The sequence below is a fragment of the Spea bombifrons genome, chromosome 4 (assembly GCF_027358695.1).
Source record: "Spea bombifrons isolate aSpeBom1 chromosome 4, aSpeBom1.2.pri, whole genome shotgun sequence".
NCBI classification, from domain to species: domain Eukaryota; kingdom Metazoa; phylum Chordata; class Amphibia; order Anura; family Pelobatidae; genus Spea; species Spea bombifrons.
Genome location: NC_071090.1, coordinates 107,630,318 through 107,644,776, shown reverse-complemented (window position 1 = coordinate 107,644,776; position 14,459 = coordinate 107,630,318). Strand labels below are relative to the sequence as shown.

The 14,459-nt window shown below is 40.1% G+C and overlaps 8 non-coding genes across 8 annotated transcripts; all 8 read right to left on the bottom strand.

Moving 5' to 3' along the window:
* Nucleotides 1-2,287: 2,287 nt before the first annotated feature.
* On the bottom strand, nt 2,288-2,359 carry TRNAP-UGG (transfer RNA proline (anticodon UGG)). The gene has a single exon. It is a non-coding gene; the product is annotated as a tRNA-Pro (tRNA).
* Nucleotides 2,360-2,464: 105 nt separating this feature from the next.
* TRNAS-GCU (transfer RNA serine (anticodon GCU)) lies at nt 2,465-2,546 on the bottom strand. The gene has a single exon. It is a non-coding gene; the product is annotated as a tRNA-Ser (tRNA).
* A 367-nt stretch (nt 2,547-2,913) lies between these two features.
* TRNAP-AGG (transfer RNA proline (anticodon AGG)) lies at nt 2,914-2,985 on the bottom strand. Its single transcript has one exon. It is a non-coding gene; the product is annotated as a tRNA-Pro (tRNA).
* Nucleotides 2,986-6,706: 3,721 nt separating this feature from the next.
* TRNAP-AGG (transfer RNA proline (anticodon AGG)) lies at nt 6,707-6,778 on the bottom strand. Its single transcript has one exon. It is a non-coding gene; the product is annotated as a tRNA-Pro (tRNA).
* A 173-nt stretch (nt 6,779-6,951) lies between these two features.
* TRNAS-GCU (transfer RNA serine (anticodon GCU)) lies at nt 6,952-7,033 on the bottom strand. The gene has a single exon. It is a non-coding gene; the product is annotated as a tRNA-Ser (tRNA).
* A 908-nt stretch (nt 7,034-7,941) lies between these two features.
* Nucleotides 7,942-8,023, bottom strand: TRNAS-GCU (transfer RNA serine (anticodon GCU)). Its single transcript has one exon. It is a non-coding gene; the product is annotated as a tRNA-Ser (tRNA).
* A 487-nt stretch (nt 8,024-8,510) lies between these two features.
* On the bottom strand, nt 8,511-8,582 carry TRNAP-UGG (transfer RNA proline (anticodon UGG)). The gene has a single exon. It is a non-coding gene; the product is annotated as a tRNA-Pro (tRNA).
* A 1,729-nt stretch (nt 8,583-10,311) lies between these two features.
* TRNAP-UGG (transfer RNA proline (anticodon UGG)) lies at nt 10,312-10,383 on the bottom strand. Its single transcript has one exon. It is a non-coding gene; the product is annotated as a tRNA-Pro (tRNA).
* Nucleotides 10,384-14,459: the final 4,076 nt, after the last annotated feature.

Below are 14,459 nucleotides of genomic sequence, written 5' to 3'. Positions count from 1 at the left end.
TACTATACCTCAAATATTTACCCTCCTCGACAAATATGGGAAGGTCACAAGCTTTCTTATAAACAAAACCAAATCACAAGCATTATGTCTAACCACCTATAGGTGTCCACCACATATGCCCAATTTGGGAATACAATAGGACGCAAAATCAGCTTATTCAACTGTTCTTGTTATTTATTATAAAAAAATTATAACAATACAATGATTAAAGCTTTCAGGAAATTTATTTGGAATTTGGGTAACAATGATTACTCTTCAACAGTTTAAGAAATGAAGGGTGCCTTTAAAATGGGATATTACATTTTATTCATAATGCTTTTGGGAAGATTTGGGTTTCTGTAAGGTGAGGTATCTGGTTTCACAATGTAAGGTCATTTGCATAGTAATGGACTACGAAGGGTTTAGAATGAAAGGCTCCAACAGAGATGGGATACTCACCGGGGGGACCGACAGCTGAAGCAGAAGATGCTGTATTTTCACATAGATTTGTGTATTTTCACGTACACCGCCTATCTCCTCCATAACTGGGTCATACAGGAAATCTCTGGAAAGAGGGGTCGGGTGAACCACTTTATGGGAGGTACAAGAGATTCTGGGATAATTGGTTGGGGACTGCAATACTCAGTATAAGAAAAGAGAACGCAGTGAACAAAGGTTTTCTGGGCCAGAAGACTGAGAACAAAGCTACGCAAGATGGCGTCCGGGAGAAGCCTGTGAGCGGAGAGAAGTTTCCCAATGATGTGCTTAAGTATCAATTTTGTTTTGTGCTATTATCAAATGTTTTGAGTATGTTATATGTTTTATGTAGCAGTGACCTAATTCAATTTCAGTATACCGTATTTCCCCAAGTATAAGACGCTCCCATGTATAAGATGCACCTTAATTTTGGGGCCCTAAATTTAAACAAATATATATTACATAAAGTTATTGTACTGGCTTCCTGGGTATGATATGAGTGTGATTGATGTTAGCTGCTAGCAATTGTTAGCAATCACACTCCTATCATGCTCAGGCAGCCAATACATGCACATCACTTTCAGCCTCCCTGTGGCCCCTACACACGGATCCATGCTATCACACACACACATATTCATTCATTTACTCCCCCACTCTTACCTGAACTGCAGATCTTCTGGTGCCGCTTGCAGACTCTCGTGGGGGCCGCTGTTTCCCTCTGCGTTGCTTAAACAGGAACAGGATGTGATGTACATTCACGCGACTCTGGGTTCCTGTGTCCCCTTGACGGATCAAGAGACGCTGCTGAGCAACACAGAGGTAAGCAGCAGGTCGCCGTTCTGGTAAAAAAATTTTTACAAAATCTACCACCACGATATAAGATGCACCCGGTTTTTAGACCCCAAATTTTTCTAAAAAAGGTGCGTCTTATATATGGGGAAATACGGTACGTTTTTCTATAGGCTTGTTATGTGTTTTATTCATCACACATTCCCCAAAAGAATAACCTTGTTAGAGGGTCATCATTTCTTACAACAAGACAAACAAAAAGTGGGCCTAAACCGACCCATAGTACAGGATTACAATGTAGCAGCTTTATATTGTTTTGCCCAACTCCCACCACCAGTTAAAAAAAACCCACTCCTTTTTTCAACAATAAGAGCGTGGAAACCATATTGGTTTGCAGTGGAAAACTTCTTTCTTTCAACCTTTTTGCAATAACCCAGATTTTAAGGAGGGGGCCACCTCGGGATGCTTTAACAGTTGAGCAGAAAAGGGGAATAAATGATCTTGTCCCTTTTGTTGAATATCATAACTATCATAATTTTGTCTATAGTAGCTAGTAGAGAAAGGTGTCGAGATATACACATTCCCCGGTTTGCATACAAATGCAAAGCCTTGCAAGATCCCAATTTAGCACTTTTTACACAAGCAGATTGGAATAATCCCCTAGACTGACAATTTAGACTGACGCCATCGAGTCAGTTATTCATGAAATGTGTGTACCAGACCTTGCACACTGTAGCATTTAACAATTATGTGCCAAAGAGATTAAATGCACGGTTAACACTTCACGTATATTTAATGAGTGGTGGAGTCCTACTGTGTGAGCGCTAGCAGCACTACTATGTTTTAAAGGAGTTTCCAGGTGCACATCACTTTGTATTGTTGTCATTTTAGATTGGTAAGCACTATCCTACTCTGACATCAGATGCTTCAATGTTGAAGCCATATATAGCTGATAATAAGGCTGCATTTTGGTTAGGAGACATAGAACTCCGTTTGAGTGGCTATCAACACCAACATGCAAAAGGTCATCAGTAAAAAAAGCGGGCTCGTCCGGGATTTGAACCCGGGACCTCTCGCACCCAAAGCGAGAATCATACCCCTAGACCAACGAGCCATTCGTATGGTTTTGAAATTCAGTGGTTAACTCCTTCGCTGACAATGGGAGACAGCAAGCACCTACTGCAGATCCAATGTCTTAATAAGAAAAAGCCAAAACATTCGACGAGGATGGGATTCGAACCCACGCGTGCAGAGCACAATGGATTAGCAGTCCATCGCCTTAACCACTCGGCCACCTCGTCTACAAAATACAGAGCAGGTGTGCATTTTTTTGTATATGACGTATTGGCCCGATTATAGGCCATACCCGATTAGGAATACATGTGTTTTAACATTTTTGGTATCCATTATGCAGTTATATACAAACAGAAATTTGGAAAACCAATAGCCATTTTAAGGTCCCTCCTTAATTCATAATGCACCTTACTTATAGATATGCCACTCTGCCCCCCAGATATGCCACTCTGCCCCCCCATATATGCTCAATGCCCCTCTTCTGGTGTGTCAATACAAATCAGTAATCTAGGTATTTTACAAATATCTGCCATATGATATAGTGATATGGTTGTCAATGGCAATAGGCTTCGTATCAAAACTAGAAAAAAAGTTGGGCTCGTCCGGGATTTGAACCCGGGACCTCTCGCACCCTAAGCGAGAATCATACCCCTAGACCAACGAGCCAAGACTTTTAGCAGTGTTGCACAAATCACCTCAACCAATACAAAAATGCTTTATGTTTTCTTTGTTTTAGTGTATAGTGAGTTACGCTGTGCCATCATCAATGTCTGGCTCAGTATTTTGTGATAGGAGTTATGCTATACCATATCTGTCCAGTAAATGTTATTTATTTAAACTTATATAATTTACTTATAGGTTAATAATTTATTTTGTCAGATTTCTAGTTTTTTCCCAGTTGACATACAGTTTACAAATTAGTGAAATAAATATTTGTGTGTGTGTGGGGGTGCTACATACAGGATCCACACCAGCTGCCAAATACTCTAGGTACACCCCTGCCCATCGCACACATCGGTCAGTCAGTTCACCGAAAGTGGGAACATAGGCAACTGTGAAAGGGCTTCTAGGGATAGTTAGGCTCTCGATGATTCCTACATACCTCTTGAGTGTCCGGATTTTGTGGGAGAGTCCCAATTTTCAGGCGCTATCCTGCTGTAGCTGCCCCACTATCCCGCTTTTGTAGGCAGTGGGGATCATGGGCCAGTTGAGGAGATCCTCTGAGCTCCCCTGAACACCCCAGGAAGTTGTAAATCAAGGTCTGTGAAGTAGCCTCCACATGACCACCACATAATGCGCTGAAGCTTAGTCACCCCCCAACACAGGTTCCTAAATTGGATTATTGGTAAATTATTATTATTGGATTATTTGATAATTTTTCTGGAAAAATTAAAAAAGTATATGAAGTGTGGAATATTATTATTGTTTTCTATAACGCCATCAGATTCCGCAGCAATGATAAATAATACGGTTATGACTTCATAACTATTCAAACTATATAACTTTTGAGTCTCAAATCATTGCAAGTTCTCTCACCAGAAGACAAGCAAATCCTGTAATACAATTCTGAGACTGTAATTCTCAAATAAGAGCAATTTGCATTTCTGTCTTTAGGGGTGCTGCAGAGAAAAACATTTCAGTTTTAGTTTGGTTGTCGGACGGACGCCATCTTGTTGCTATACAGTAGTTGATTGTTAAGTAAAAAAAAAAAGTTTAAAGCGGCAGTACACAATTTCTAAAAAAATGATGAATAAGTAGTTACAGTTATTGTTGCTATAGCAATCATAAACATAACTGTAATCCAAGTAACGCCAGAGCATATATATGCAATCAAGCATGTCACGTGAACTAAAAGAAAAACAAAAAAAAATTAAAAATGTCACTATTATTTATACATTTCCCTATTACCATATCGTAAATGGCAGAAAGGGTACTTTATTTCTAAAGAGTTGAGTCATTTTTACAACTCTTACATTTTACAAATATCTGCCATATGATGTAAATTCATAGTACTCCTTTCGGGTGATATGGTTGTCAATGGCAACCAGTAAAGAAAAAGTCTCAAAAAATACAATTAAACTGAAAATTGGAAAATTGGAAAATTTTGCGGAAACAGAAATGCATTAATTTATAGTAGTGGTAGAGTGCTTCTGATATAATTTTTGGTCTAATTTCATTACCCTGTCTATAGCTGCATATACAATAAGCTTGTAAGAAATCAAAGGCGCCTTTTAAATGTGATATTACATTTAATATATAAATATATGCTTTTGGGTGTATGTAAGATAAGCAATCTGGTTTTACAATGTAAGGTCATTTGCATAGTAATGCACTATGTATGGAACCAAACGGAGATGGGATACCCCACAGGGGGTCCGACAGCTGGGGCAAAAGATACTGTATTATCACATAGAGCGTCTACCTCCTCCATAACTTGGTCATACAGGGAATCTCTGTGAGGAATAACCCTCTTTCCAGAGATGTCCTGTATGACCATGTAATGGAGGAGATAGACGGTCTGTGTGAAAATACACCACTCGAGCGGAACCACTTTCTGGAAGGTACAAGGGATTCTGGGATAATCGGTTGGGGGTCAGGAGACTCAGAACGAAGCTGCGCAAAATGGCGTCCGGGAGAAGCCTGTGAGCTGAGAGAAGTTTCCCAAGCATGTGCTTAAGTATCCTCTTGGTTTTGTATTATTATCAAATGTTTTGTGTATGTTATATGTTTTATTGCCTCCTTTTGGATCAACAGCTGTAAACAAGGAACAGGAAAAGGGTTGAGCTTGATGGACGTTTTTCTATACCCTTGTATTTGTGCTTTATTCGTCACACATTCCCTAAAAGAATAGCCCTATAAGAGGGTCATCATTTTTTACAAGCTGGTATACATGCATTAAAATGGCAAATAGATTTCTAACTCAACATTCTTTATTACAGCTCATATCCGGTAAAACATTACCATTTTACATCGACAAGACTTTAGCCGACAGACTGTACGGCACCTCCGATGAATCGTTATTCCACACTGTTTGCTGTTCTTTTTATACAGGTATTAAACCTCACGTCTTCTTAGCACTTTATTATCACACATTTTACATGTTTTTCTGCATTCACGTGGGCAATACTAAGGACTTCTTTCTTTTTAAACACATCCTAAAAGTAGCAGTTTGACTTAACTCCCTCTCTTTAGGCAAGGTCACACTTGTATGGTTCCTCCAAAAACACATTCCTTTTTCTTTTAGTGACACTTATTTACTACAAGGTATAGTCATACCTGGGAACTCTCCGGGTTTGACCCAGAGATCTCCGGGTGAAGCACCGCTTCTCCGGTTCTCCGGGTCAACACCCAAATTCTCTGGGTCGCAGGAGTGGGGTCTTGACTCCCCGCCACTTTTTCCCTTTAAATGTGGGTGTGTCCTGTGATATCAGCAGGAACGTCCACTGACATCAGCGGGAACGCCCACTGACATCAGCGGGAGTGCCCGCCGACATCAGCAGAAGCTCCCACCGACGTCAGGGGGCAGTCCTGGCCTTGTCCCGCAAGGGAAGGCTCCGGGTAGCTGGAGCCTAGAGGTTCCCAGATATGGGTATAGTTTATACTGTTTCGGTTAGGTCTTAATTAATAGGCAAGAGGTTAAATTCATCTGAAAAATTAGGTTATCCTAATAATGTCAGATATTTTAGGGTGTAGTATATTTTAGAATATTACACTCACACAGAATGGAGTCAGAGCCATCTTGTTTGCTTCATATAAAGGTTTTTTTCTTCTCTAAATTGAGAACAAAGAAGCTTTGAGGGAAGTAGCAAGTCTTTCCTAATTAAATAAATTGTTAATTTCAATAGTATGAGAAATTTTAGGGATTACAAATTACTTATCTCTATGAATGTAAATTCCACGGGTTGTTACATTGCAAGGCCATTGAAACCAATCTTACTGAGAAGGTATTCTTTTCTAGAGATACATAATCTGGCCGAGGGAAAACACCAGATGTTATTCCTTAGGCCTGAGTGTCTCTCTGTGGTGAATAATGGAAATAAAATTGTGTAAATATGCTATGACATTTCTGATTATATGAGTAATATCCACATTTTTGAGGATTTCAATAGGTTGAGATTATGGTAATAAGCATAGTCTTTAAAAGTTTATGTTTAGACAAAGTTGGGGAAAATAAGGTGAAAAAGGAGAGAAAATATTGATATTGATTTTGATACTGCATGTTATAATCCGTGATAATGGCAATGATGTAAAAGATATTTTTACCTGTAATTAAGTATATTTTTCTTAAGTTTTTTTGCATCTATTAAAAAGCTCACTAATAATCTATAGACATTAGGGTTGTCAATGAAAACTGGTAAATGGTTACATATCAACACCACTAAAATGTGGGCTCGTCCGGGATTTGAACCCGGGACCTCTCGCACCCTAAGCGAGAATCATACCCCTAGACCAACGAGCCAAGATGCTCTACTTAGTTATACCGAAATCCCAAGACTCAATTGAAGAAGCAACAAAGCCAAAATGTAGTAAGAGCGAAGTTACTGCAGGCTGCACACACAGAGAGAACGAAAGACACCCATGCAAAAGTTCAGGCACATTTTTCCGGTTCGCTGGAGTAAAAGACAAAGTACTCGACGAGGATGGGATTCGAACCCACGCGTGCAGAGCACAATGGATTAGCAGTCCATCGCCTTAACCACTCGGCCACCTCGTCCACATAAACCTTGCTCAGCAGTATACTCATTTGTAAATAAATACAGCAGTATATCAAAAATTCAAAAGCATAGGCTCGTCCGCGATTTGAACCCTGGACCTGTAACACCCAAAGCCAGAATTATACCCTAGGGCCTAGACCAACAAGCCAAGTTGCTATGATCATGTGTGCACGGTCTTGGACCTCCCCAGATGAAAGATCACCCACTCTCCATGCCACCATGATTTTCTCTTCTACACATGACAAGCTTTTCCGGTGCAAAGATGGTGCAGACAAGCTGTTTTAGCCCACCGACAAGCTTATAATAATTTCTATATTATATTTATCAGGAAGCCTTGGGAAACACCTATTTTTTCCTACAGTTGCCTTTTCTCTAATCATATGCTGACACACAGGGCCAAGTTGCCACGAGCCAAGTTGCACACAAGTGATCTAAAACAAATACAAAAGTGTTAGACTTTAGTTTTTTTATTTAGTGAATTTGGTTGTTCAACTTTTAGAAAATTGAAACAATGTAATGACAATTTGTATTTTTGTTCATATGATAAAAAATCATGGTTCTTTTTTTAAGTGATAGGGTAACCAATGAAAATAGGTAAACATATCAACACTACTAAAATGTGGGCTCGTCCGGGATTTGAACCCGGGACCTCTCGCACCCTAAGCGAGAATCAAGACCTAGCGCATCGAACAATACTGATTAATTTATTAAGAAGTAAAAGCTAAAATATACTATGAAAGAATTTACTACAGGCTGTACACACAGAGGGACCGAAAGACATCCATGCAATAGTTCAGGTATGTTCTCCAGTTTGCTGCTTCATCTAACACATACCTGCTATTACTATGTACCCTACTGGCACCGAACAATACCGACGAATGTATTAATAAGTAAAAGCCAAGACATTCGACGAGGATGGGATTCGAACCCACGCGTGCAGAGCACAATGGATTAGCAGTCCATCGCCTTAACCACTCGGCCACCTCGTCTACATAACTTTTGGCATTTAGCACACTCACAAGTCTTTGGGGACAACTAAAGAAACTATTGCACAATATTTAGCTTTTAACATGCAAATAATAATGGATTAGTAGTCCATTGTCTTAAGCACTTGACCACCTCGTCTACATCAAGTTAAAGTTTAAGCACACTGGCAAGTCTTTGGGGACAAGGACGCCATCCAAGTGTCACAAGAGACTAGCGACGCCTCTACGGTTGGAGAGTGACAGAGGATCATGGATAGGTGAACACACGTGTTTTTTTTTAAATGATAAGTTTTAAGATAAATACTTACCTAAAAAAATATTGCACAGGATGGTGGGAATTCTCCTTAAATATTTAGCTTTTAAGATGCAAAGCACGATAGATCAGTAGTACATTGTCTTAAGTACTCGACCACCTCGTCTACATAAACACAACTGAAGTGTGTATTATTCTGTATATAAATAGAGCGGTATATCAACAATTCTAAAAACCGGGCTCGTCCGGGATTTGAACCCGGGACCTCTCGCACCCAAAGCGAGAATCATACCCCTAGACCAACGAGCCATCTTGGGGTAGCACAAGTGCACAAGGTTTGTGTTTTTATTTCCACAATTGACTTGAATTTGGTGGTCAACTATACTAAATGCACTTCACGTCTAAACTGCACTTCAAACCCTCCCCTGTGCTCAGAGACTGTACCTAAATCAGTAGGGAATGCGAATGAAGAAAAACATGTAACTCTTTCCTCCTACCCATCTTGATATTGATATTGTTTTCAAATTGGGCTGTCTCTCAACCTCTGTTAGTGGGCCCAAACCATACAGTATATGAACAAAAGTATTGGGACACTTGACCACTGCACCAAACCACAACTTTGATGACATGGCATTCTAAATACATAGACATTAATATGTAGTCAGTCCCCCTTTGCAGCTGCTGCACTTCTTTGACCCTCCTTACTCTGGGGGAACCTATTTCTATAATGAAAGGTGAGTCCAGAAGGTTTCGGGGACCTCCGCCTTTGGGAATGCCTCCCAAATGTAATTCCAAAGAAAAAAAGTCCCCCGAATTTCGTCCAAGCCGACAAATATGAGCTGATTCGGCATCCCTTTCCAAAACCATGGGCATTAATTCGGAGTTGCCCCTCCTTTGCGGCTATAACTTCCCTGTCTAGTCCAGACAAGTTTTACCCTACCCTGTCACCAGATGTCCTATATGTGAAGCCATGTATTGCTGGAAATAAGGCCGCATTTTGGTCGGTAGCCATTTGAGACATCTTTAAATATGCTATGTAATCCCTGCAATATTCTAATCTTCAGGAAGCTTCCAGGTTGTGAGGGCAAAGGTTGCAGAGCGATAGAGAATCATGAGTAGGTGAGTACACACATGAAACATTAACATTCATTAAATACAACAAAAAAATTACGGGTTTTAAAATAAATGGGGCCTTTAAAGTTTTGTGACTACACATTCAGGATTCTGGATAGGTAAAAATGAAATAGTTCTATTTATTCTAGGGATGCACCAAAATTTAAATTCTGGACCAAAACCGAAAATACAGGGTTCACTTAGCCGAAACCCCCCTTGTATATTGACCCTGCCAGCAGTATGGGGTCTGCACATCACTTACAGCCACCCTGTACCATGCCCCCCAACTTACACATCCATGCTATCACACACACACTAATTCATTCATTTACAGATTCATTCCCTCAATCACGCATACTCATTCAAACAACCTCCCCCACCCCCTTACCTGCACTGCAGCTCTCTCGATGCTGCTCACAGACTTCAGTAGGGGGCGCGTTCTCTTGTACTGCACAGAGGAAGCAGGACTGGGGCAGAGTCACGTGACTCTGCTGGGTTCCGCTTCCTCTGGGCAGTACAAAAGACCCTCCCACAGGTAAGCAGCAGGGCTCTTGTGATCTTGTTTCCCTGGCTGCCAATCTCACACGGGCCGGACATGTTGGACCCCCTGACATATGCTATACAATGTAGTACAGAGCGTTTGTAGAACTATTTGTCTTGCAGACATGTTCAATCCCCTGTGTCTTGTCCTTCAAATAATTCCTTAAGACCCTCCTATTCAACAAAGCTTTTCCCCAGCTATTTTTCCTCACCTTTTCTAGTTTTGCTCCTGACGTCAGTCTGTTCTTTTACCCATTATTATTATTGTTTATTTAAGCAGTGTTTGCACCGAGATTCTCTTGTTAGGCTGATTTCTAAGAAATGCAAACCATTTATCATTTTAGTAGTCCTCCAATGAGCTGTCCTTAATTGTCAATAAAAGGGTGGGCTCATCCGGGATTTGAACCCGGGACCTCTCGCACCCAAAGCGAGAATCATACCCCTAGACCAACGAGCCAAGATGTGTTACTTACCTGTGCATGGTCTGATGAGATTGGTTACAGCCTTGGAATTCCAGTGTGATAATACTGAAACTGTCTTATGGGTGAGGCTGGATTTTAAAACATGATGTGGCAGCAACCAGATGCTGAACTACCACCGACATGCTGCATCACATCATTAGAGTGACAGCTATGTTTTATTTATAGAATAATCATGCAGATTATAAAACAAATTTAAAAAAATTCACAGAATATTAGTTTGAAAAGGAACAGGGATTTTGACGAGGATGGGATACAAATCCACACGCGCAGAGCACAATGGATTAGCAGTCCATCGCCTTAACCACTCGGCCTCCTTGTCTTGACAAAGTGGGATTGTGAATGTGTCATTGTTGTCAAATCATGCAGATTAAAAAACAAATTAAAAAAAATTCACAGAATATTACAGAAGTTCAAGTTTTTCTCACTCTGTTGCTAGAACATGCACATCAAGCCTCTTATTTATATCGCTAGTAACCATTACCATGAACAGAGTTTTATTGTCCATTGCATGTACATATTAACCCCTAACAAATCAATAAAAATAACCAGACACAGAATTGTAAATTGGATAAAATTGGCCGTAGCTTTATTTAAAAGGGTATAAGAGGCATTAACAACACAAACCATTTAATGTAATAACCAAATAACTTCTTATATATAATACACCAAATACAATCCGCCCCTTTCAAAGCCAGATTGTGTAACACCAAGCCTCTGTCCACCTCAACACAGAGGCGACCTTTACCCCTTATAAAACTACGACAATATTACATCCCTTACATTTAAACACAAAAGGGAGGGGGGGTGGGACGCTCGCTCAGCAACAGCCCCTTTAAGATTTCTCTTGAGGTGAATTTAATCTCCCTGCGCGCAGCTTATTTATTTATTTTAGAGTTGACTCGCGCCGTGAGCACAGCTGACTGCACCAATCAGCTGTGCTTATTTTTCCCGCCGCACAGAACGCCCACTCAAACGCTCGTGCTGCAGCACAGCTGATTAACCAATCAGCTGCGCTAAATAAACTGCCTGCCCAGCAACCTAGAATTAGATTTAGCTAACCTAGCCCGCCAAAACTTTATGCCTTGACTTTCCTGACCTTTTAGTGAACCCTGTTATATAACTAATGTCCAGCAATGGACAATTAGCGCGCCGCTTAGGCAGCTTGCGCTTTCAATTATTGATAGATTTCTTTTTACATTTGGAGATCATATACCACAAATAGATTTTATAAAAACATTTTTACATTCATATCTGCAAGCACAGTTCATAGAATTCTTATTATTACTGACAAGCTGTTTGGGGACAAACATGGCACAGGCAAACTGGCTGGGGCAAATACGGCAAAGGCACACTGGGGCAAACATGGTACAAAAAAGCCTAATGTTTCAGAACAAACTAAGCTGCAGTGCCATTGCTGTTAAGTTGTAAAAAAATGGGTGACATTGTTCGTGTTTGACTATTAATAGCAGGGAATTAAAAATGTGTTGCACTGAAAGGGTTTAACTTTTGTAACAAGTAATGATTGAAGAACTATAAAGAACACAGATTGATTTTTTTTAAATGGTTACATTTTCCATTGTTTTGTAACAAGTAATTTTTGGGGGCACAGAAGGCACTATTTGTGGGCACCGACAAGCTGGCGCAAAAATGGCACAGGCAAGCTGTTTGGGGACATATTTGGCACTGACAAGATGTTTATAACGAGACATTACAAACACAAGCAAAATAATTAGGTGCTTATGCAAACAGGGGAAAAACCACAATAATGTAGAATGGCAAATATATAATAATAATAATCAGCTCCCAGTCTAAACACATCACCTTCTCTCCAAAGTGCACGTTCTATACATATTTCATTAAAACAAGACCCTCTGCCCCCCATTGATTGAGCACTGGTTAAAGAATATATATTAAGATACTCACAAAGTACTTTAATAAGAGTTTTTTTTACATTGGTGGGGATCTATAGGACACCAATTGACCTTTTAATTACTTTCTTCCTTATGTACTACATTGTGGAACAAGCTATCAGTTCTGGACAATGTAAACCTAGATATTCTGAATAAGAACTAAGATCGCAGGTGCTGGGTGGGCATGACCATTTCCTTTCATTTGTTTCAATGATCTCTTAAGCTAAACATCTGATGTTGACCGTTTGGCCCCAAATTTGTCCAATCATCTTTTCTTTTTACAACAGTCAATCCCCTTCTACTGCTTGCACCTTATCCTCTACTTTTAAATTAACTTCACAGCACATGGGGTTTGGTCCACCAAGCCAGAAGGTGTAAACGCCATTATCCGAGGCCTTGACGTCACGGAGCTGTAAGGTACCTTTCCCATCTTTATCCCAGTTTGGTGTCAAGGAAGTTCTGTCAACATAATCCTCATCTTGTTCAACCTTGTCACATGAAACCATCTGAGAATGGACCTGGATTGTTTCGCCAGGTCCCAGCTTCTTCTCCCAACAAACTTTCAGAACATTGTCTTTTTCTGGCTCCCACGTGATAGAGCAGGGAAGAAGGACAGTGTCACCAAGACTTGCAGTGATATCTCTTATGGGACATGGGCAACATCCCTTGGCAGTGACTGTAATGGAAGAAAGGTTGATACAGTAAAAATGTTGTATCTATATCTATGAGCTACTATGGAGGAAACAGTAGACAGACAGTTGGTTGAGAGTGGACAGGGCCGCCATCAGAAATTTTGGGACCCCTTACAGAACAAATAGTGTGTGTCCCCCTCGCAAATTGCCCCCTCCACACCTCCAGGATTTTCTCTTCTGCTCATCTTTTTTGGTGGCAAACATGGCACATGCAGGCTGCTTGAGGGCAAAGCTTAAACAGGTAGGCTGTTTGTGGGCACTGACAAGCTGTTTTGACACAAAGATAGCACAAACAGGCTGTTTGTGGGCACAAACAATTTGTTTGGGACAAGCTGTTTTGGGGGACAAATATGACACTGACAAGCTGTTTTGTTTTTTTTACCCCTACCCCGATAGCCTTGTGATTGCTCCGAAGAACAACCACAAGTGCCATCCTGTAAATGACGTTGCCGCCATTCACAAGATGGTGTCAACAATAGATATGAGTTCACAGAGACCCTCTTGAGAACTCTCGAGCTCCTCCTGCAGGTTGAATGCAGGCACTGCATCCAACCATGAAAGGTCAATGGAGCCCAGCTCACTAATCAGTGAGATAAGTAAAAAATAAATAAATAAATAAAATGTTAAAAAAAAATGTAAAAAAATAAAAAAATATGGTAACATGTAAAAATTTCCCATTGTCACCAAAAAAATAAACAAAAATACGTTTTTTTATGAGCTATAGCGTCACAAAAATTCCCACATGGAAAGAGTTAAAATATTAGCATTACAAATGCCCATAGGGTGCCTAGTTTTAAAAAATGTATGATTCGATGGGGTAAATTGAATTGGCCGGCTTCAAATAAGTGGGCACAGACTGACCATATGTCTAAATGGCAAAAAATACACACCTCACAAAGGTGGCCTTTAACCTCACAAATAACCCAACAAACCCATGCATGTGAGATATCACTGCGCTCAGGAGATGTTACTGAACACATATTGGGGTGTTGTTTGGCATGGACATATACCAGGAGCGGTGAATTTATACTTAAATTACAACGTGTGTGAAAAAATTTACTACCATAAAGTTTGACAAAGGCTGGTGGTAAAATTAGTGCATGGAAAGGGTTAAAACACCAGCATTTCAAATACCTTGGGGTGTCTAGTTTTCAAAAATATTTGGTTTGATGGGGTAAATTTCATTGGCCGGCTTTAAAGATACCCAAAATAGAACATTGGGCAAAATGACCAGCTTTGGGGAAAAAATGGTTTTGAAATAGCAAAACGCTACTGGTACTTATTGCCCCATAACGTGCAGAAAAAAGCAAAAAAACATAAAAACATTGGGTATTTCTAAACTCAGGACAAATAGTAGAATCTATTTAGCAGGTTTTTTCATTAGTTTTTGCAGAAGAGTAAAAGTTTTTTTTTTTTTTAATGTGAGAAAGTCACAAAAAATCGCCATAT